The sequence below is a fragment of the Oncorhynchus tshawytscha genome, linkage group LG06 (genome assembly GCF_018296145.1).
Source record: "Oncorhynchus tshawytscha isolate Ot180627B linkage group LG06, Otsh_v2.0, whole genome shotgun sequence".
In the NCBI taxonomy this organism is placed as follows: domain Eukaryota; kingdom Metazoa; phylum Chordata; class Actinopteri; order Salmoniformes; family Salmonidae; genus Oncorhynchus; species Oncorhynchus tshawytscha.
The window spans coordinates 51,799,360-51,822,215 of NC_056434.1; the positions used below are offsets into that span (position 1 = coordinate 51,799,360).

A 22,856-nucleotide genomic window follows, 5' to 3' on the forward strand; every position below is an offset into this window, starting at 1 on the left:
TTGGTAAACAGATTATAATAGCAATAAGGCACCTCAGGGGTTTGTGGTATATGGCCAATATACCAAGGCAATATACTAAGTTAGATATTACCGCACTTTTGGAGCCAGGAACACAAGCATTTTGCTACACCTGCAATAACATCTGCTAAATGTGTGTATGTGACCAATCAAATTTTATTTGGCCATATCACACCCACTCGGGCCCTATTTCTTAATTATGATAATATATACATCTAATATTGTCACCTATTGAACTTTTATTGATTTAATCTTGTCTTTACATATACTAAATATGTGTGAAATTTGTTTTGATTTAGAATGAACCATTATCATGCAACTGTCTCAAAACAGGTGCAGCAGGAAAAAATGTCGCTTAATGTCGCTTAAATAGCGAATGGAGGACGCTTTTCCTGTGGTTAATTTTCATGTCAGCCAGGCATGCTATACTACAATGTGCTTAATATTAGGAAAGTTTGAAATAAATGTAGTAGCCCTAGTCTATAGAAAGCTGATGGAATCCTCCTCTTTTTAGTAGAGGCCATCACTTTGTTTTCTCACATAATTGCATAGCCTATAGAAATGTTGCGCAACATGAGCTCATGGCTCTCATGAAGTGTTTGATTAGATTTTTCAATTACATTTGCATTGATGTCAGAGTGATTACAGTGACAATAGAGTGCTGAGTATAGGCAGTTAGTAATTAGAAGCCCACCAAACTTGCTATCAGCAGCATCAGAGCATGGAGAAGCCTAGTTACCATGACTAAACGGTTATGTGGAATTTGACTGCCGCAATAGCCCTACTTACACCATGGGATAATAATTCCCTTTGTTATTAAGGGCTTTGATTCTGTGAGAGCTCCTGTCTGGTTGCATTGCTCCCATGCTTTCCTATGGCCCAGATAGAAGCCAGATAGCAGCTGTGGCCTTGATGATAAGAGTCAAAGGCCCATGAATAGGAGGCCGGGCAGGGAAAAGGTTTTGGCAGAACACTCAGGATGACCTATCCATCTCTCTCTCTTTCTCTCTCTAAAGTGTGTGTTCTGCCAAAACCTTTTCCCTCTGATAGGAAATAGATTTTATGATGCTATTTTTTTAACCTTCCTGCAACACTAAGCAGCATGTGTTTGTAATATCACAAGGTGAACCTTTCAGTGCATGGCTGATCCAGTGACAAATGGGGTTGTCAAAATATCATTGCTTTGGATGGAAATACATCTGCTATTTTTTTTATCCTAAAATGGAACATGAGATTCACAGGTTCTGCACCATACACTCTTAGAAAAAAGGTAATATCTAGAACCTTAAAGAGTTCTTCGGCTGCCCTCATAGGATAACTTTTCTATGGCGACAGACAGCCGAAGAAGTGTAACTTAGCATGAATGTTTAATGAAACATAAATGCACAATACGCAGCCTGCGACATTGTCGTAATGTGACATGTCCAGCTCAAGCTAAACCTGTCAATGACAGGGTAAGCTAGTAAACTAGTAAAAGAAGAGGATTCCAGAGGAAGAATGGCCTGTAGTAGAGATGTCATTCTCTTCATATGGCTGCTAGTTTACACTCCTCACCCCTCACTCTTCAACCTGTTTGAGCCCAGGTTCTTGGCCACTAAAGAGGGGTCAAGTGGTCATGGGTCAAGTTGTTACCTGGAGGCGAAAGAAACCCTGATTAAGACAGCTTGTCTGTCGAAACGTTGGCTATTAGGTTATTAAATTATTGCATCTGAGCTCCTAAAGTGTGCGGCTCTCTTTTTCTTTCAAGTTGTTACCTGCCATTGCATGTTTGGCAGGCGGTGGGTGTAAAAAGCTTCATATTACATTTGGCCCTTACTGAAGTGCCATGTTCTGGAGTTAGGAGATCAGGTTGTGTGGCCCAGAGGGGTCAGAATAAGTCACAGCATTGTTGACCACATTCGGACAGTTGTTCTGACTAAGAAACACACACACACACACACACACACACACACACACACACACACACACACACACACACACACACACACACACCCACACACACACACACACACACACACACACACATGCACACAGCAAAAGCAATTGCGTAACACAGATTCCCTGATGTAAATAAGAGCAGCCACAGTGGTATCCATGTCACAGTCCTTCACATTAATATGCAACAGTGGAGCCTCCTCAGAGGAGGAAGGGGAGGACCATACTCAGAGAATTTCATAAAAAATAAATGTTTAAAAAGTTATCATTTTTCAGATAAATCCAAACTAAATTATAATCACGTCCCAAATAATTGATTAAAACATACTGTTTTGCAATGATGGTCTCAACAGCACGCTGTAGGGTAGCACCATGGTGTAGCCGGAGGACAGCTAGCTTCTATCCTCTTCTGGATACATTGACTCGATTACAAAACCTAGGAGGCTAATGGTTCTCACCTCCTTCCATAGACTTACACAGTAATTATGACAACTTCTGTAGGACGTCCTCCAACCTATCAGAGCTCTTGAAGCATGAACTGACATGTTGTCCACCCAATCAAAAAAAATTGAGAATTAATCTAGTATTGAAAGCATAAGCTACAGCTAGATAGCATTGCAGTGCATGAAATGGGGTGAGTAGTTGACCCAAAGAGAGAGAAAGACAATAGTTGAACAGTTTTGAACAAATTAATTTCTTACAAAATTAAGGAGAAGCAAGAGAGAAAGAGAGACTTTCATTTAGCTAGCGAATGCAGCTAGCTAGTTTAGCCTACTCAAAACGCCTGACTCCGACAGAGAGGGATGCTATGATAGTTAGCCTGTTATGGCTATCCAACACTGGAACTCTTCCAAGTCAAGGTAAGGCTTTTGGTTTTATGAATTTACTGCCACTGGGCCCACCAGGGTTCTGCTGAACTGCTTTCTGATTGTACACTGTACTGCATGATTGTAGGGGGTTTACTAACGCATTAGTTATAGTAGCTATGTTGACTGTCAAATCAAATTGTATTTGTCACGTGCCGAATAGGTGTATGACTTGACAACGATGTAGGCTGTGCGTTAGCGATTAACGGTCATGATAGGAAAGGTTTGGCTTGGAAAGTTTTTTCCGCCTAGTCACAGACAGCTGATGCGTTGTGCACTGAAGTCCACAGGAAGGGAAAAGGTGAGAGGAGGAGAGCGCGTAGATAGTTGCGAGAAGGAATTATATTCAACGAGAAAAGTGATCATGCTGTTTCTACGTGGCTGCTATGAAAGTCGATTGTGTTTGCGTGTGAGCAGGGATGTATTCATTCCAAATATTCTGTTGAAAAGTGTTTCTTAAATTTGATTTTACCTTCATTTAACTAGGCAAGTCAGTTAACAGTGGGTTAACTGCCTGTTCAGGGGCAGAACGACAGATTTATACCTTGTCAGTGCACTGGTACTGGGGGTTTGAACTTGCAACCTTCTGGTCTCTAGTCCAACTCTCTAACCACTAGGCTACCCTGCCGCCCCAATGAAAGCAAACACAACGAAACAGAGATAAACATACCGGAATTTGTCCAATAGAAATTCACATTTGTAACTGTTATACTAATTATTGCACCCTAGATCAACTAAATGCAGGCAACAGTGTGTAAGGAGATATTGAATGTGTCTGTCACTTTGATTACTCAATTATCTTGATTATTGCACCTACGTTGTACACTTTCATTCATAGGCTAGGTTGTAGCAACCTCATGACGGGTACAGGGGAAATTTTAGTATCATGTAGTAACCTAAACCTATAGATGTTACATTGAGTCCATGCTCATAAAAAAAAGAATAATCGTCCCTCATTAAATGGCACTGATATGCAATCTTCACTAATCCCTGCATCAAAACATAGCCTTCGGCAGGTTTGACTGACAGCCTAACAGAGGTAGAGAGCAGTGGCGGTTGGTGCCGTTTAAGATGTGGGAGGACCATTCTTTTTTTTCATGAGCATGGCCTTATTTTTATTACAGCATATTGGATGACTGTCATTCCATAGTCCATTCACCCAGCTCAATGTAACTTCTGATTCATTCCAATTGATAGTTTCCCTGTATAGCGATGTTTGCATAGCTTCATTATAACTTGATTCATGTATCAAACTTACCTTCAAGGTGATGACAATCAGAGAGAGTGAGAGGAGTGTCAGAAGAGGGAGAGGAAAAAGCATTTAATGATTCTTCAAGGAATGAAAATTTCAAGGAATTTTTCATGTCTTGAAAACATAATGTGAATGGCTCACTAAAATAGACCCCTGCAACACCTCTCCTACTTCTGACATTTCATAGAATACATCCCAACATTCTTTGTTCTCAGCCTACAGTGTGACACATCCATTTGATACGGATCCCATTCCCAGATTATGCAGATGGAAAAGGTGTGCACAGGTCACGCGTTAGCAGTCACACCTACGAACACACTTACGCACGTTGCATACAGTTACAGTGCGTATGCATGAACACACACATCCGTGCTATGAAACTACTTCTGAAAAATACTTTTGATTCTTTAAAAAAATATATATACACTTTGGACAAACTGGCAGAACGGTCCGATATCTAAGAACACCTGCTCTAAGACCATCAACGTGGAACCATCATATGATACCAGTTTCTCTAGAAAAATAGATTTTAAGGCACACAGTGAGGAATCACTGCTTGGATCATACTGTTAAAACCGAGATGCAATGTAATATAATAATATACGAATGGCAATGTCTTTCAGCACAGGTAATCGTTCTGTCAAATACCAGTACATAGAGCAGGTGTCCCCAATTACATTCAGCTGTGGGACGATTTTTCCTTGAGCAGATGGTCGGGGGCCCGGAACAAAGTTATAAATAATTTGTAGACTGCAAATTGATCACAAGAATCCCAAACATATTTTGTATTTGACAAAAAACAGAATCATTTCAAATACTGATTACATTGGGATATGATCACATACGCCTCTCTATTATGCGTGGGAATACTTGGGAACAGATTTCCTAAATTAAAATCACTTTGAGCTTATTTCCGGGTGATTTTTACAGTATTTTATGTCCAAACACTCTGCTATGAAGATCACCACCACCACTGTTCCTAGCTGTAAAATAAACACATCTGTAACATGTATTTTCTTTTTACATTAACGATCAAAAACAACAAGCCCCATGAAGGTGTCTGTCTGTCTGAACTGGATTGGAGCGTGAATTTGATTTGACACACTGCTCCGTGCTCACACACTGGTACTGTTTTGGCACTGAGACCAAATACACCTTCATCTAGGGCATGGTTTCAAATAGCAGCCAGGTGGAAGGTGTCAATATGTAGCCTGGTCACAGATCTTTATGTGATTGCCTTGTCAACTCGCATGGTCATTGCCACGCATGCTGTAACAAGACTGCACAAACAGACTAGCCTGGTCCCAGATCTATCTGGCATATTGTTATGCAAACTAGTCTGGCAACTCTTTCTGTGTACCAAGTAGTATCAAATCAAATTCAAATCACATTTTATTTGTCACATACACACGGTTAGCAGATGTTAATGCGAGTGTGGCGAAATGCTTGTGTGTAAAGGGATGAAGAATATGTACATACAAATATATGAATGAGTGATGGTACAGAACGGCATAGGCAAGATGCAGTAGATGGTATCGAGTACATTATATACATATGAGACGAGTAATGTAGGGTATGTAAACATAAGTACTCTCTTCCCTACATAGGTCACTATGGGTCCTGGTCAAAAATAGTGCACTGTGTAGGGAATAGGGTGCCATGTGGGACATACTCCTTAGCTCACTGTCAGTGAACAGTACAGAAATACCTGTAAGAGCCAGGAAATAATGTTGTGTGTTGGGGTTGTGCCACCTAAAAACTGATGAGATGGGGAACCGTTCAACCATTTATATCAACGTGCTCATCTATAACACATACAAATGTTCATATAAATGGTTGAACTGATTCCCGTCTCATCAGTATTTAATTGTTATGCAGACGTGGTTATGAAACCCACGAGACATAACGAGACATAAAAGTGTGTCGACGAGTAAGTCTGAACCTACAGTATCTATTGCTATCTGGAATAAGTCTGTTTTTACATGTTTAAAAGTGTTATTTTCCATAGTACAGTCTAAGCCAGGGTTCCTGAAAATTCATCCCGTGTGTGATACATTTTAGTTGTTGGACATAAAATACTGTAAAATCTACAGGAAATCCTCTCAAAGTGATTTTAAATTTAGGATATCTGTCCCCAAGTATTCCCGCACATAAATATAGAGCCATATGTGATCGTCTCCCAATATAATCAAGGTTTGAAATGTTTCTGTCAAATACTAAATATCTGTTTGGGATTCTTGTGGTCAATTTACAGTGTACTAATTATTTCTAACTTTTTTCTGTAGTCATGACCACCCATCCGTCAAAGAAAAAAAAAATCGTCCCTCGGCTGAATGTAATTGGGGACCCCTGGTCTGAGCTAATGTTAGCACAGTGTATTGCTAGAAGAGGAAAGTGCATAGTCGAGCTAGCTAAGAGAGAAAGTTAGAATTGTCATGGATGGCAGAAAAGGGTTTGAGACGGATGTCGGAGTGGGAAAACAACGTGATTGAAAAGGGAGGAGTGAGTAAAGGAAAGGACATGTATTCAACTGTGAAGACAAAGTTTGGAATTCAAAACTGCTCAATGAGCGAACTTGAGGATGAAATGTCAGTGAGTGAAGGTGAAAGAAGATCACATGACTGAGGAAAATATTGCCTGGGTTGAGGACAATATTGAAGTTAGTGACAATCAGGAGCCTATTGAGAAATGAAAAATTGCTGGAGTTGTTGGAAACAATGGACAGTTTGATGAAAGTTTTGACCAGCGGAGCTCATACACAGAACGGTTTGAATATTATGTTATTGCAAATGACATTGACGAGGATGAAATTGTGCCTCCATTTTTTTTGTATAATATGGTCAAATACACTTAATTTACTACGCAGCCTAATAAAGACAGACAGGCCAGGTATTACGATGTATGGGGATATTGTGGAAATACCGAATGGACACTAGTTATTGCTAAAAGGTTTAGGTTCCACGGAAGATATCAGAAAGATGTAGAATCAGTGACAATGTTTGCTGCTGCATTAAATAAACTACCAGTGCACTGAGTTTAACAATGTTCTAAATGACTCCATTACAGACAGACTAGTGGGCTACGGAGTGAAGCTACACAAAAGAGCAAAAGTATTTAAGTTGTTTTTCGGGGGAATCTGTATTTTACTTTACTATTACTTTTTAAATTACATTCCTAAAGAAAATAATGTACTTTTTACTCCATACACACCCAAAAGTACTCCTTACTTATTGACAGGAAGATTATCTAATTCACACACTTATCAAGAGAACATTCATGTGGTCATCCCTATTGCCTCTGATCTGGCGGACTCACTAAACACAATGTGAGTGTTGGAGTTTGCCTCTGGCTATCCCTCAATAAAAAAATTGTGATTTCTGGTTTGCTTCATATAAGGAATTTGAAATGGTTTATACTTTTACATTTGATACTTAAGTACTGTAGGTTCAGAAATGTTGTGAAATAGCACAGTTACAAATAGAAATCAAACTGGATGAACATCAGAAATAGAGGAAGGACTAAAAACAAATACGACGATACCCCCGGACAGGGCCAAACAGGCAGAATATAAACCCACCCATTTCACCAAAGCACAGCCCCCACACCACAAGATGGATATCTTCAACCACCAACTTACCATCCTGAGACAAGGCCGAGTATACAAGGCCGAGCCCACAAAGATTTCCACCATGGCACAACCCAAGGGGGGGCGCCAACCCGGACAGGAAGATCACGTCAGTGACTCAACCCACTCAAGTGACCCTTCCTAGGGACGGCATGGAAGAGCACCAGTAAGCCAGTGACTCAGCCCCTGTAATAGGGTTAGAGGGAGAGAATCCCAGTGGAAAGAGGGGAACCGGCCAGGCAGAGACAGCAAGGGCGGTTCGTTGCTCCAGTGCCTTTCCGTTCACCTTCACATTCCTGGGCCAGACTACACTCAATCATAGGACCTACTGAAGAGATGAGTCTTCTATAAAGACTTAAAGGTCGAGACCAAGTCTGCATCTCTCACATGAATAAGCAGACCGTTCCATAAAAATGGAGCTCTATAGGAGAAAGCCCTGCCTCCAGCTGTTTGCTTAGAAATTCTAGGGACAGTAAGGAGACCTGCGTCTTGTGACCGTAGCGTACGTGTAGGTATGTACGTAAGGACCAAATCGGAAAGATATGAGCAAGACCATGTAATGCTTTGTAGGTTAGCAGTTAAACCAGCCCTTGCCTTAACAGGAAGTCAGTGTAGACAGGAGTAATATGATCAAATGTTTTGGTTCTAGTCAAGATTCTAGCAGCCGTGTTTATTACTAACTGAAGTTTATTTAGCGCTTTATCCGGGTAACCGGAAAATAGAGCATTGCAGTAGTCTAACACAGAAGTGACAAAAGCATGGATGAATTTTTATGCATCATTTTTGGACAGAAAGTTTCTGATTTTTGCAATATTACGTAGATGGAAAAAGCTGTCCTTGAAACAGTCTTGATATGTTCGTCAAAAGAGAGATCGGGGTCCAGAGTAATGCCAAGGTCCTTCACAGTTTTATTTCAGACGACTGTACAACCATCAAGATGAATTGTCAGATTCAACAGAAGACCTCTTTGTTTCTTGGGACCTAGAACAAGCATATTTCTTTTGTCCGAGTTTAAAAGTAGAACATTTGATGCCAACTACTTCCTTATGTCTGAAACACAGGCTTCCAGGGAGGGCAATTTTGGGATATCACCATGATTCATCAAAATGTACAGCTGTGTGTCGTCTGCATAGCAGTGAAAGTTAACATTATGTTTCCGAATGACATCACCAAGAGGTAAAATATATAGTGAAAACAGTAGTGGTCCTAAAACGGAGCCTTGAGGAACACTGAAATGTACAGTTGATTTGTCAGAGGACAAACCATCCACAGAGACAAACTGATATATTTTCGACAGATAAGATCTAAACTAGGCCAGAACTTGTCCGTGGAGACCAATTTCGGTTTACAATCTCTCCAGAAGAATGTGGTGATCGGTGGTATCAAGAGCAGCACTAAGGTCTAGGAGCACAAGGACAGATGCAGAGCCTCGGTCTGACTCCATTAAAAGGTAATTTACTGCCTTCACAAGTGCAGTCTCAGTGCCATGATGGGGTCTAAAACCAGACTGAAGGGTTTCGTATACATTGTTTGTCTTCAAGAAGGGAGTGAGTTGCTGCGTAACAGCTTTTTTCAAAATAATTTTAGAGGAATGGGAGATTCGATATAGGCCGATAGTTTTTTATATTTTCTGGGTCAAGGTTTGGCTTTATTACTGCCACGTCTAGTGGTTTTGGTACACATCCGGTGGATAGAGTGTAATTTATTATGTTCAACATAGGACGGCCAAGCACAGGAAGCAGCTCTTTCAGTAGTTTAGTTGAAATAGGGTCCAGTATGCAGCATGAAGGTTTAGAGGCCATGACTATTTTCATCAATGTGTCAAGAGATATAGTACTAAAAAACTTGAGTGTCTCCCTTAATTCTATGTCCTGGCAGTGTTGTGCAGACTCAGGACAACTGAGCTTTGGAGGAATACGCAGATTTTAAGAGTCCGTAATTTGCTATCTAATGATCATGATATTTTCCTCAAAGAAGTACATGAATTTATCACTGCTGAAGTGAAAGCCATCCTCTCTTGGGAATTGCTACTTGCTACTAGGCAGGGTAGCCTAGTGGTTAGAGTGTTGGACTAGTAAACAGAAGGTTGCAAGTTCAAGCTCCTGTGCTGACAAGGTACAAATCTGTCGTTCTGCCTCTGAACTGGCAGTTAACCCACTGTTTCTAGGCCATCATTGAAAATAAGAATTTGTTCTTAACTGACTTGCCTGGTTAAATAAAGGTAAAAAAATAAAAATCCTCAATGAAGTTGGAAAAATAGGATGATGCAGCAGTGAGGGCTCTTTGATACTGTATGGTACTGTCTTTCCAAGCTAGTCAGAAGACTTCTAGTTTGGTGTAACACCATTTCTGTTCCAATTTGCTGGAAGCTTGTTTCAGGGCTCTGGGATTTTCTGTATACCAGGGAGCTAGTTTCTTATGACAAATGTTTTTTGTTTTTAGAGGTGCGGCTGCATCTAGGGTATTACGCAAGGTTAAATTGAGTTCCTCAGTTAGGTGGTTAACTGATTTTTGTCCCCTGACGTCCTTGGTTAGGGAGTCTGGAAGGGCATCTAGGAATCTTTGGGTTGTCTGAGAATTTATTGCAGGCTTTTGATAATCCTTGGTTGGGGTCTGAGCAGATTATTTGTTGCAATTGCAAACGTAATAATATGGTGGTCCGATCGTCCAGGATTATGAGGAAAAACATTAAGATCCACAACATTTATTCCACTGGACAAAACTAGGTCCAGAGTATGACTGTGGCAGTGAGTAGGTCTGGAGACATGTTGAATAAAACCCACGGAGACGATGATGGCTTCGAAAGCTTTTTGGAGTGGGTCTGTGAACTTTTCCATGTGAATATTAAAGTCACCAAAAATTAGACACGGTCTCAAAGGGGATAGCTGAGCTGACTACACTGACTGTGCTACTGGCAGACTCCACTAACCTGGCAGGCTGGCTAACAGCCTACTGCCTGGCCTGCACCCTATCTCATTGTGGAGCTAGGTGAGTTAGAGCCTTGTCTATGTTTGTAGATAAGATGAGAGCACCCCTCCAGCTAGGATGGAGTCCGTCACTCCTCAGCAGGCCAGGCTTGGTCCTGTTTGTGGGTGAGTCCGAGAGGGCCAATAGTATACAAATTCTATCTTTTGGGAGGGGCAGAATACAGTTTTCAACCAGCGATTGAGTTGTGAGACCCTGCTGTAGAGCTCATCACTCCCCATAATTGGGAGGGGGCCAGAGACAATCACTCGATGCCGACACATCCTTCTAGCTGACTTACATGCTGAAGCTATGTTGCGCTTGGTGACTCTCTACACTCGCCAGTTTTAGCTTTAGCCAGCACCATCTTCAGATTAGCCTTAACGTCGGTAGCCCTGCCCCCTGGTAAACAGTGTATGATCGCTGGATGATTCGTTTTAAGTCTAATACTGCGGGTAATGGAGTCGCCAATGACTAGGGTTTTTAATTTGTCAGAGCTAATGGTGGAAGGCCTCGGCATCTCAGACCCCGTAACGGGAGTAGTAGAGACCATAGAAGGCTCGGCCTCTGACTCTGATTCGCTGCTTAGTGGCGAGAACCGGTTGAACGTTTCTGTCAGCTGAATGAGCGACACCGTTGAGCATTCCTACAGCATTTCCCTCCAGAAGCCATGAGAAAATTGTCCGGCTGTGGGGACTGTGTTAGGGGATTTATACTACTATCTGTACTTACTGGTGGCACAGATACTGTTTTATCCTTTCCTACACTTACATTACCCTTGCCTAATAATTGCATCTGAAGCTGGGCTTGCAGCACAGCTATCCTCGACGTAAGGCGATTGTTCTCCTGTATATTATGAGTACAGCAACTGCAATTAGAAGGCATCATGTTAATGTTACTACTTATCTTCGGCTGGTGGAGGTCCTGATGAACCACGTCCAGATAAAGCGTCCGGAGTGTAAAAGTTAAATGAAAAAAGTTGAGCGAGGGAAAAACTAAAAATATAAATGGCAATTAAAAAGTAAAAACCGTAAAGTTGGCAGGTAGCAAAGTAAGGTTAGCAACAAAACTCATAGCAGTACGTAAACAAGTCTACTGACTAGGCTCACAGTCCCTGCCGCTAAAAAACGTTCCCACAACATGATGCTGCCACCACCATGGTGCCAGGTTTCCTCTAGACATGACGCTTGGCATTCAGGCCAAAGAATTTAATCTTGGTTACATCAGACCATGGTCTGAGAGTATTTAGGTGCCTTTTCGCAAACTCCAAGCGGGCTGTTATGTGACTTTTACTGAGGAGAGGCTTCCGTCAGGCCAAACTACCATAAAGGCTTGATTGGTGGAGTGCTGCAGAGATGGTTGTCCTTCTGGAAGGTTCTCCCATCTCCACAGAGGAACTCTGGAGCTCTGTCAGAGTGACCATCGGGTTCTTAGTCACCTCCCTGACCAAGGCCCTTCTCCTGCGATTGCTCAGCTTGGCCTGGTGGCTAGCTCTAGGAAGAGTCTTGGTGGTTCAAAACTTCTTCCATTTAAGAATGGAGGAGGCCACTGTGTTCTTGGGGACCTGTTGGTACCCTTTCCCAGATCATTGCCTTGACACAATCCTGTCTCAGAGCTCTAAAGACAATTCCTTCAACCTCATGGCTTGAGTTTTGCTCTGACATGCACTGTCAACTGTCGGACCTTATATACTGTAGACAAATCATATCCAATCAATTGAATTTACCACAGGTGGACTCCATTCATGGATGATCAATGGAAACAGGATGCACCTGAGCTCAAATCGAGTCTCATAGATAGCTAAGCGTCTGAATACATCTGTAAATAAGTCCCAGTCTTCAGTGTAAAAACCCTTGCCATCTCCCTCTGGAGGCAGAGTGCTTCAAGCTGTTTCTGACTGAGACATACAGTAGTTGAGGAGACCAATCGCTATGCCTTGGAGCTACTGGAGAAGAGAGAACCACAGGGAAGGTGTACCACCTGAAGGTAGAGAGAAAGATCAAACCAGACTGTATGCATGACTATAAACGTAATCGCAAAATAGGTGCAGCAGATAAGGCAGACATGATAAACTTCTTTGTGGGATGCGCTCAGAAAAACCAATAAGTGGTATAAGAATATATTTTTCCATTTGATCAACACTGCTGTCCTCAATGGCCACATAGTTTACCGCCAGCTAACAAGTGAGATGATTACTGAATAGGGCTGTTGCGGTGACCGCATTACCGCCACACCGGCAGTCATGAGTCATGGTCGCAGTAAAATTCCACGTGACCACTGAGTAATCTCCTCTTATGCACTCTGGACACAAGTTGGTAGTACCCAACTCACTAATGACCATCAGGTCGCTAATGGCCTGATACTCAGCACTCGATTTTCAGGACACCAACAGCAAAACCTCATCCCAATTGTAAAGTATGGTAGAGGGAGCATCATGGTTTGGGGCTGCTTTGCTACCTCAGGGCCTGGACAGCTTGCGATCGTCGATGTAAAAATGAATTCCCAAGTTTATCAAGACATTTTGCATAAGAATGTTAGGCTATCTGACCGCCAATTGAAGGTCAACAGAAGTTGGGTGATGCAACAGGACAACAACCCAAAACACAGAAGTAAATCAACAACAGAATGGCTTCAACAGAATATGCCTTCTGGAGTGGCTCACTCAGAGTCCTGACCGCAACCCGATTGAGATGCATGACCTCAAGGGCATCCAGGTGCACATTTGCAAACTTCAGACGTACAGCAATGTTTTTTTGGACAGCAGTGGCTTTGCTCTTGCAGTCATCTTCGCAGGACAGCCACCCATAGAGAGAGTAGCAACAGTGCTGAACTTTCTCCATTTATAGACAATTTGCCTTACCGTGGACTGATGAACATCAAGGCTTTTAGAGATACTTTTGTAACCCTTTCCAGCTTTATGCAAGTCAACAATTCTTAAACTTAGGTCTTCTGAGATCTGTTCAGGGCAATGCGTCTTGTGAATAGCAAACTCAAATTTTGTGAGTGTTTTTTATAAGGCAAGGCAGCTCTAACCAACATCTCCAATCTCGTCTCATTGATTTAACTCCAGGTTAGCTGACTCCTGACTCCAATTAGCTTTTGGAGAAGTCATTAGCCTAGGGGTTCACATACTTTTTCTAACCTACACTTGGAATGTTTAAATGATGTATTCAATATAGACCAAAATAATACAACAATTTGTGTGTTATTAGTTTAAGCACACCATGTGTGTCTATTGTTCTGGTTTAGATGAAGATCAGATCAAATTTTATGACCAATTTATGCAGAAATCCAGGTAATTCAAATGGGTTCACCTACTTCTCTTGCCAAGCCTGAAAAAAATCTATGCGAAATTCAGATCATGATTGTGCCAATTTACAATACATAGCCTACCACATATTATGCATGGCAGAAAAACATAAATAAAAACTGATTTAAGACATCTTTGGTGCTAAATTAGTTTAGCCTGTACTCCGAAATTAAACAAATGATAATAATCGCCTTTGAGTTTGGACTGCATTATTATTTATACCGGATGGACTGCATACCTAATACCATGCTCCAAACTTTATATCCATGAATCTGGGAGAGAACATATAAGCTTAGGCGATGCTTTTGGTTCATTGATTGTGTAGGTTGTCTTATAGAGTTAGCCTACAATTATAGTGAACTTTATTTGATTTTGTAATTAGGGAATTTTTTATATTTTCATAAATAATAGGCTGACACATTATCTTTAGCTATACAGAATATCTCCCCACCGCACGTTTCCATCTCCTCCTTTCTCGAACATGCAGAGATAGGGTCTGTCAACATTTTCCTTCTGAAAAGGTTACTATCGATGTTCACGAACAGATTTTTACTTGGTTTACCAAATTAAGCACTTGGAAAGCTGCGGGAACACGGTTGGCGAGCCCATGGCGTACAGAGTTTGGGTGGAATATCACCGGTTGTGCAGCGAGAGCATGCGCCACAAACGGTAGTTGATGCGTGGAGTGAAATAAGTGTTTTTATAAGCCAGACATTCTATATGCAATCCCGTGTGAAAGCCGAGTTTTGATGGTTGCAACTAAAAAGAAGAGGATCCCAGCTGCTACTATATCTCTTGTTTATTTCTCAGCTTCTCATATTATGCACATGCTCTGCTATAAAACCGAAGAAGCCTACCCAGCATCATTGAACAACGAACTGGTGGGAAAGCGGCCTCTATTTGCTATTGGAGTGCATACTGCTGACATACTTTCCCCCCTGCCCACTTGATAATGGGCCATTCTAAATTTAAAACTAATTTTACATATTAGTAAAGATTTTTTTAAATTGAGAATAGTCTGATGGACTATGATCACTTGATGAGAGAACAGCTGTGCAGCCTGGGGCAAGGAACAGGGCACAAGCGTTTTTGCGACTTTTTCAAATAGCCTATTAGTATCATCATGCAGCCCATATACGTTTTTTGATTCTAAGACATTCTGAGGTTAGTATCATTCAAAACTAAAGTTACCAAATAGGTCCTATACGCTAGATTTGTTTCAAATATTAACTTTTACGCTCAACATAGCCACTTCACTTGCTCCGGAATGGGGAAAAAATCCTTTATATTTTATTTAGCTAACTTATATTCCTCTTACTATAAAATCACATAATGTAAAATAATGGCACAGGAATTATAAGTATATCTTGCAGTGATGGAAAAAGTACCCAGTTGTCATATGAGTAAAAGTAATGATACCTTAATAGAAAATTACTCAAGTAAAAGTGAGTCACCCAGTAAAACACTAAAAGTATCAAGTAAAAGTTAACTGCAAAAGTTTAAATCATTTCAAATTGCTTATACTAAGCAAACCAAATTACACACTTTTTTAAAAAAATCTACAGATAGCCAGGGGCACTCTCCAACACTAGTAGGGATGACCAGGGATGTTCTCTTGATAAGTGTGTTAAGTGGACCATTTTCCTGTCCTGCTAAGCATTCGAACTGTTTTGAGTACTTTTGGGTGTCAGGGAAAATGTATGGATTAAAAAAAAGTACATATTTAGGAATGTAGAGAAGAAAAAGTTTTTAAAAATATGTAAAGTACAGATACCCCAGAAAACGACTACAGTACTTTACACCCCTGATATATTGTCTGATAAATTAACAAGCTTACAGCCTATGGCATGGTGCATAGCCAGATAACATACAGTAGGCCAACTGATATTCTATGCTTCTGAAATACATTTTCTTCATATAATGTTTCTTTGGACCAACCAAAAATAAATAATGGATTTATTGTGATAGCTTTCATGGGTGAAGGCCTGGATATGCTAAACATGTTTCTGTTAATTAATAGACAATTACCATGAGACTGGCAGTCTTTTCCATAACGATAACCGTCTGACAAAATCTCATGACTGCCACAGCCCTATACAGTGGGGCAAAAAAGTATTTAGTCAGCCACCAATTGTGCAAGTTCTCCCACTTAAAAAGATGAGGCCTGTAATTTATCATAGGTACACTTCAACTATGACAGACAAAATGAGAAGAAAAAAAATTCAGAAAATCACATTGTAGGATTTTTAATGAATTTATTTGTAAATTATGGTGGAAAATAAGTAATTGGTCAATAAAAGTTTCTCAATACTTTGTTATATACCCTTTGTTGGCAATGACAGAGGTCAAACATTTTCTGTAAGTCTTCACAAGGTTTTCACACAATGTTGCTGTTTGATTTTAGAATATCACTTCTTCAGGTCACCTATACCATCAGGGCTCTTGATTGTCTTTATTTAATCTTACCTTGATATAGCATGACAACATGTAAACAATGTGTAAATTAAGCCATTCTCTGCTTCAGATGTATAATGAATGTCAAGAGGTGCATTGCAAATGCCCATAAGGCAAATGCCATCATACTGTAGGCCAGTGGTTCCCAACTCTGGTCCTCAAATACCGCCAACAGTACACGTTTTTATTGTAGCCCAAACAAGCACACCTGATTCATCTAATCATCAGGCCCTCAATGAGTTGAATGTTTGTCCGGGGCGAGAAGCAAAAGGTGTGCTGTTGGGCATACTCAAGATCTGAAGTGGGAACCACTGCTGTAGGCCTATGGCTGCATTGGCATTGCATGCCATTATCAGCTGCAAAATGGCATCACATGACTGATAACCTGAAAAAACAAGTGAAAATCAAATAAAACTAATTGGAAAGTTTGCAACTGAAAAAAAGGTAGTGTTCATTTGAGAACACAACACAGAAACGGAGACAAATTAGAGACAGATTCCCTTCCTATCTTTATTGCACAATTGTGATCTGTGATTAATCAACATTGACACTAGTTCATCTTGAATAATAGTTAAGTTAACAAATTAAAACAAGTTTAAACCCTTCACTTCAAAGAATCAACCCTATTTGTCATTTCAAAGTGTACAAGTAAGCTAAGTCATATGTAATGGTTAGAAATCTTAGTAACAAGTTGGCTATTATTACTAAAGCATCATTTCAGGTGAAGAAAAAAAAAGTGCATACCAACGGTGGCCAACCTTGCTCCACTGAGTGAGCAGATTTATATTCCAGCCCAGCAATAGCACACTTAAATGATCAACTAATTAGGTTTGATAAATTGAATACGGGTTGTTAGTGCTGGGCTGGAACCGAAACCTGCACACGAAGCCAACAGGGCTGGTCTGCTCCAGTCATAATAGGTTTACACATGGTGTGTTACTGTATTTTTTGCTTACACAATCTGCTAACATAAGTACACATACACTGAGTATACTAAACATAAACACCTTCCTAATATTGAGTTGCACCCACAGCCGATGCTTCCCACAGCTGTGACAAGTTGGCTGGATGTTCCTAGGGTGGTGGACGATTATTGATTAACACGGGAAACTGTTGAGCGTGAAAAACCCAGCAGCATTGCAGTGCTTGACACAAACTGGTGCGCCTGGCACCTATGACCAAATCCTTCTTTAACCTGTTTCCTCCCCTTTATCTACACTGATTGAAGTAGATTTAACAAGTGACATCAAAAAGGGATCATAGCTTTCACCTGGATTCACCAGGTCAGTCTGTCATGGAAAGAGCAGGTGTCCTCAATGTTTTGTATACACTGTGTCGAACCCATGGTATACAAGTGTAACGGATGTGAAACGGCTAGCTAGTTAGCGGTGGTGCGCGCCTAATAGCGTTTCAATCGGTGACGTCACTTGCTCTGAGACCTTGAAGTAGTGGTTCCCCTTGCTCTGCAAGGGCCACGGCTTTTGTGGAGTGATGGGTAAAGATGCTACGTTGGTGACTGTTGTGTGCAGAGGGTCCCTGGTTCACGCCCGGGTATGGACGAGGGGACGGTTTAAAGTTATACGTTACACAAGGCCGTACCCTTATTCTCTTGCGACATTCATTGGGACATATTAATCTGCAGACAGAGTTTCATAGCTCTCCCTTCTTTGACAGCTGGAACTGCTAGCTAATCCACCCTCTTCCATGGCTGTTAGCTAACTACACATGCATTTTCGAGTTACAACGATACATCGAGATTGATAGCCAAATATCTATATGAAGTTAGCTAGCTGGTGATATTTAATTTACTAAGTTAGCTAGCAAACATTACATTAGAAGCTCATTTGTTAGCCTGAACACTGAGTTCCTATAGTTATCTATAATGATAATTTTTCAAAACATATTTACTTAATTGAATAGGTTCTCCCGCCGCCTTCGTTTTCTGGGTCCTTAGAAAAACTAAATGATGGGTAATCTTCAAAGTTTCTGGTGGTAGCAAAACACAGCCAACCATTCACTCCTGCTCCTCAAAAGAGGCAAAGAAGGCCATTTTCTAGGGAGGGAAACAGTGCATTTAAATATTTGGAGTTCAACCACCTTGCTGCCTCTAGGGTGTCCCTTAGAAGAACATCTGCTCCCTTGAAGAAAAAGGAAGAATAAATATTAGTAGTGTCTCATTGGGTGATCAAGTCAAATTACTCCCCACATTCACAATACAACGATGCAAACAAAAGCCACTATTAAAGGTGTTTTCAATATCTATAACTGCTCAACAAGTCATCACAAATATTATGTCTTGCCATGGATCAAGCCTTCAGTATTATACACAGTAGAATACATACCCAGTTCACCATGCAGTTTGTTTTCAGTATCGTCTAGAAAGAAAACAGATTGTGGTCATTAAGTAATGTAAGGGAACCTCTAGGGATGTGTGTACAAGAATGCAGCTTATTTTAGCTAATAGCCTATACAGTACCTGATCCTGCAGAGCTGGATGCGGATGTGACATCTTGTGGGGGGTGTCTTCTACATCATCCTGAAATATATTGAAGAGGTGGGGGGGTTAAGTCTTTAAACATTGGTTCCTCCTTCCTGTAGTGTGTTTTGTTTTTTGCTGTCTTTTTCCATCTTTCAACCTCTCTTCTTCAGACCTTAGTGAGTGAATGACATATACATTCAATATGAAAATACATTCAGGTCAGTCTGGCTACAATGAAACAAGTGATTTTAAGGATGCAAATGAAAAGTTTTGATAATGTTCAAGACTTACGGCATGGGAATGTTCTGCAGGAGAACTAGAACTATGCACCACTGTCGCCTAATTTGCTGTATGTTTTCCTTTGAAAAAGAAAATCACACAATCGGATGGAAATCCCAAATAACATTATATCCACTAGTGATGAGAATGTCATAATTTATACATACCTCAGTGAATGAAATCACACTTTGCTTCCATTGCAATGTACAGAGCGTACTGTAAGTAAAGAGTAGGTTGTTAAGTTTGTTATGATAATAGTAAATAGTGATAATACCCCCCAGGAACATATTTCTGGATGAAGAAGACCCCCACTGTTTCTGTGAACACAGTGTTTGTTAAAGTAAAGAAAAAGTACAATTCAACAGCTTTTTATACTCCAGCATGCATAACAGTTTAACACAGTTGGAACTGAATTAGCCCAAGTATTTTTCACAACATGTATGGGTTTTGCTGGACCAGAACATTTCTTTTCGACTGCAAACACACCATTTCTCACATCAATGCACTCACATGCCAAAAATCTTTCCTTGGACACTGTTTCAAAGCAATGTGTATGCTTTCTTCGTGAATGTGTTTTGAAGTTGTTCTTATTTTACTTCAGTTTGCTGTGTGGACAAGTTACAATTACTTTTCTTGACTTACCATGTATGTTGGGACCAGGTGATTTCATTATTGTATATACTGTGTAGACTTGCTATGTGTAACTAAAGTAATGGCTTCAACAATACACATTTAGAGCCAGTCAAACACAACAAGGCATACATTGAAGAAATACAGAAAATCAACAATTAAAAAAATCGATTACATAACTGTAATTTACATGTAAACCTAGGCTTACTGCTCAAGTAGGCAAATTTGTCCAAGTAAAGATTCCCTCATTGTGAGCAATTAGCTAGCTCACGTGCAAATGGGTGCTAATGAAAGCTATGCTAACATCGGTGCGATAGTTGGTCATATAAAAAAAGATATATACCACCGTACTGGTATAACATGATTACGACGTACATTATGCATAATGACAGTCTCACTTCCATGGTTTATATTTTTTATCCATGTAGGTTAGGTTCGATGAAGATTCACTTTCGTTGACACCTTCGATGTTTACCTTAACTTGGCTGACCTTGAAGGAGACGGGAAGGGTTCTGGTTAAACGCGTTGGACTCCGCCACACATTGAGCCCGGGCCCCGAACTGCTTGTGCACATTTGTTGATGTTCGTATATAAACGTGTAGGCTGCATTTCAAGCGGTCTTTGGAAAGCCAGACAGGTTTTTTTTTTTTAAACAGTTTGTCTTAATTGTTGTATTTTGAGACAGGCTTGAATATGCACATAATCCATTGTCTAATTCTCTGTATGATAATAATCTTTTTTATTTTGTTAAGTTTTAAGTGGCTTCTTGCATCATGGAACACAACACAATGTAATTTATAGTCACCTATTTGGCCCATGGTGTTACAGACCAAGTAAAAAAAAAACAATGAATATCGAGCCCTTCATAACGTAAAAAGCGATTTCCATGTGAAAATGCTATTGGATTTGCTCCAATGGTTTTGTTGGTAGGCCAACATTTTTATTTTTTATTTTTTATTTCACCTTTATTTAACCAGGTAGGCTAGTTGAGAACATGTTCTCATTTACAACTGCGACCTGGCCAAGATAAAGCATAGCAGTGTGAGCAGACAACACAGAGTTACACATGGAATAAACAATTAACAAGTCAATAACACAGTAGAAAACAAAGGGGGAGTCTATATACAATGTGTGCAAAAGGCATGAGGAGGTAGACGAATAGTTACAATTTTGCAGATTAACACTGGAGTGATAAATGATCAAATGGTCATGTACAGGTAGAGATATTGGTGTGCAAAAGAGCAGAAAAGTAAATAAATAAAAACAGTATGGGGATGAGGTAGGTGAAAATGGGTGGGCTATTTACCAATAGACTATGTACAGCTGCAGCGATCGGTTAGCTGCTCAGATAGCTGATGTTTGAAGTTGGTGAGGGAGATAAAAGTCTCCAACTTCAGCGATTTTTGCAATTCGTTCCAGTCACAGGCAGCAGAGTACTGGAACGAAAGGCGGCCAAATGAGGTGTTGGCTTTAGGGATGATCAGTGAGATACACCTGCTGGAGCGCGTGCTACGGATGGGTGTTGCCATCGTGACCAGTGAACTGAGATAAGGCGGAGCTTTACCTAGCATGGACTTGTAGATGACCTGGAGCCAGTGGGTCTGGCGACGAATATGTAGCGAGGGCCAGCCGACTAGAGCATACAAGTCGCAGTGGTGGGTGGTATAAGGTGCTTTAGTGACAAAACGGATGGCACTGTGATATACTGCATCCAGTTTGCTGAGTAGAGTGTTGGAAGCCATTTTGTAGATGACATCGCCGAAGTCGAGGATTGGTAGGATAGTCAGTTTTACTAGGGTAAGCTTGGCGGCGTGAGTGAAGGAGGCTTTGTTGCGGAATAGAAAGCCGACTCTTGATTTGATTTTTGATTGGAGATGTTTGATATGAGTCTGGAAGGAGAGTTTGCAGTCTAGCCAGACACCTAGGTACTTATAGATGTCCACATATTCAAGGTCGGAACCATCCAGGGTGGTGATGCTAGTCGGGCATGCGGGTGCAGGCAGCGATCGGTTGAAAAGCATGCATTTGGTTTTACTAGCGTTTAAGAGCAGTTGGAGGCCACGGAAGGAGTGTTGTATGGCATTGAAGCTTGTTTGGAGGTTAGATAGCACAGTGTCCAATGACGGGCCGAAAGTATATAGAATGGTGTCGTCTGCGTAGAGGTGGATCAGGGAATCGCCCGCAGCAAGAGCAACATCATTGATATACACAGAGAAAAGAGTCGGCCCGAGAATTGAACCCTGTGGCACCCCATAGAGACTGCCAGAGGACCGGACAGCATGCCCTCCGATTTGACACACTGAACTCTGTCTGCAAAGTAATTGGTGAACCAGGCAAGGCAGTCATCCGAAAAACCGAGGCTACTGAGTCTGCCGATGAGAATATGGTGATTGACAGAGTCAAAAGCCTTGGCAAGGTCAATGAAGACGGCTGCACAGTACTGTCTTTTATCGATGGCGGTTATGATATCGTTTAGTACCTTGAGTGTGGCTGAGGTGCACCCGTGACCGGCTCGGAAGCCAGATTGCACAGCGGAGAAGGTACGGTGGGATTCGAGATGGTCAGTGACCTGTTTGTTGACTTGGCTTTCGAAGACCTTAGATAGGCAGGGCAGGATGGATATAGGTCTGTAACAGTTTGGGTCCAGGGTGTCTCCCCTTTGAAGAGGGGGATGACTGCGGCAGCTTTCAATCCTTGGGGATCTCAGACGATATGAAAGAGAGGTTGAACAGGCTGGTAATAGGGGTTGCGACAATGGCGGCGGATAGTTTCAGAAATAGGGGTCAAGATTGTCAAGCCCAGCTGATTTGTACGGGTCCAGGTTTTGCAGCTCTTTCAGAACATCTGCTATCTGGATTTGGGTAAAGGAGAACTTGGAGAGGCTTGGGCGAGGAGCTGCCGGGGGAGGAGCTGTTGGCCGAGGTTGGAGTAGCCAGGCGGAAGGCATAGCCAGCCGTTGAGAAATGCTTATTGAAGTTTTCGATAATCATGGATTTATCGGTGGTGACCGTGTTACCTAGCCTCAGTGCAGTGGGCAGCTGGGA

At 41.2% G+C, this 22,856-nt stretch overlaps 1 long non-coding RNA gene across 1 annotated transcript; it reads right to left on the bottom strand.

Moving 5' to 3' along the window:
• Window positions 1-16,279: 16,279 nt before the first annotated feature.
• Window positions 16,280-20,343, bottom strand: LOC121846717. The gene is made up of 6 exons (XR_006083666.1): window positions 20,188-20,343; window positions 19,350-19,398; window positions 19,195-19,262; window positions 18,901-18,960; window positions 18,767-18,799; window positions 16,280-18,562 (listed from the first exon to the last, which is right to left on the bottom strand). It is a non-coding gene; the product is annotated as an uncharacterized LOC121846717 (long non-coding RNA).
• Between the last annotated feature and the right edge of the window lie 2,513 nt (window positions 20,344-22,856).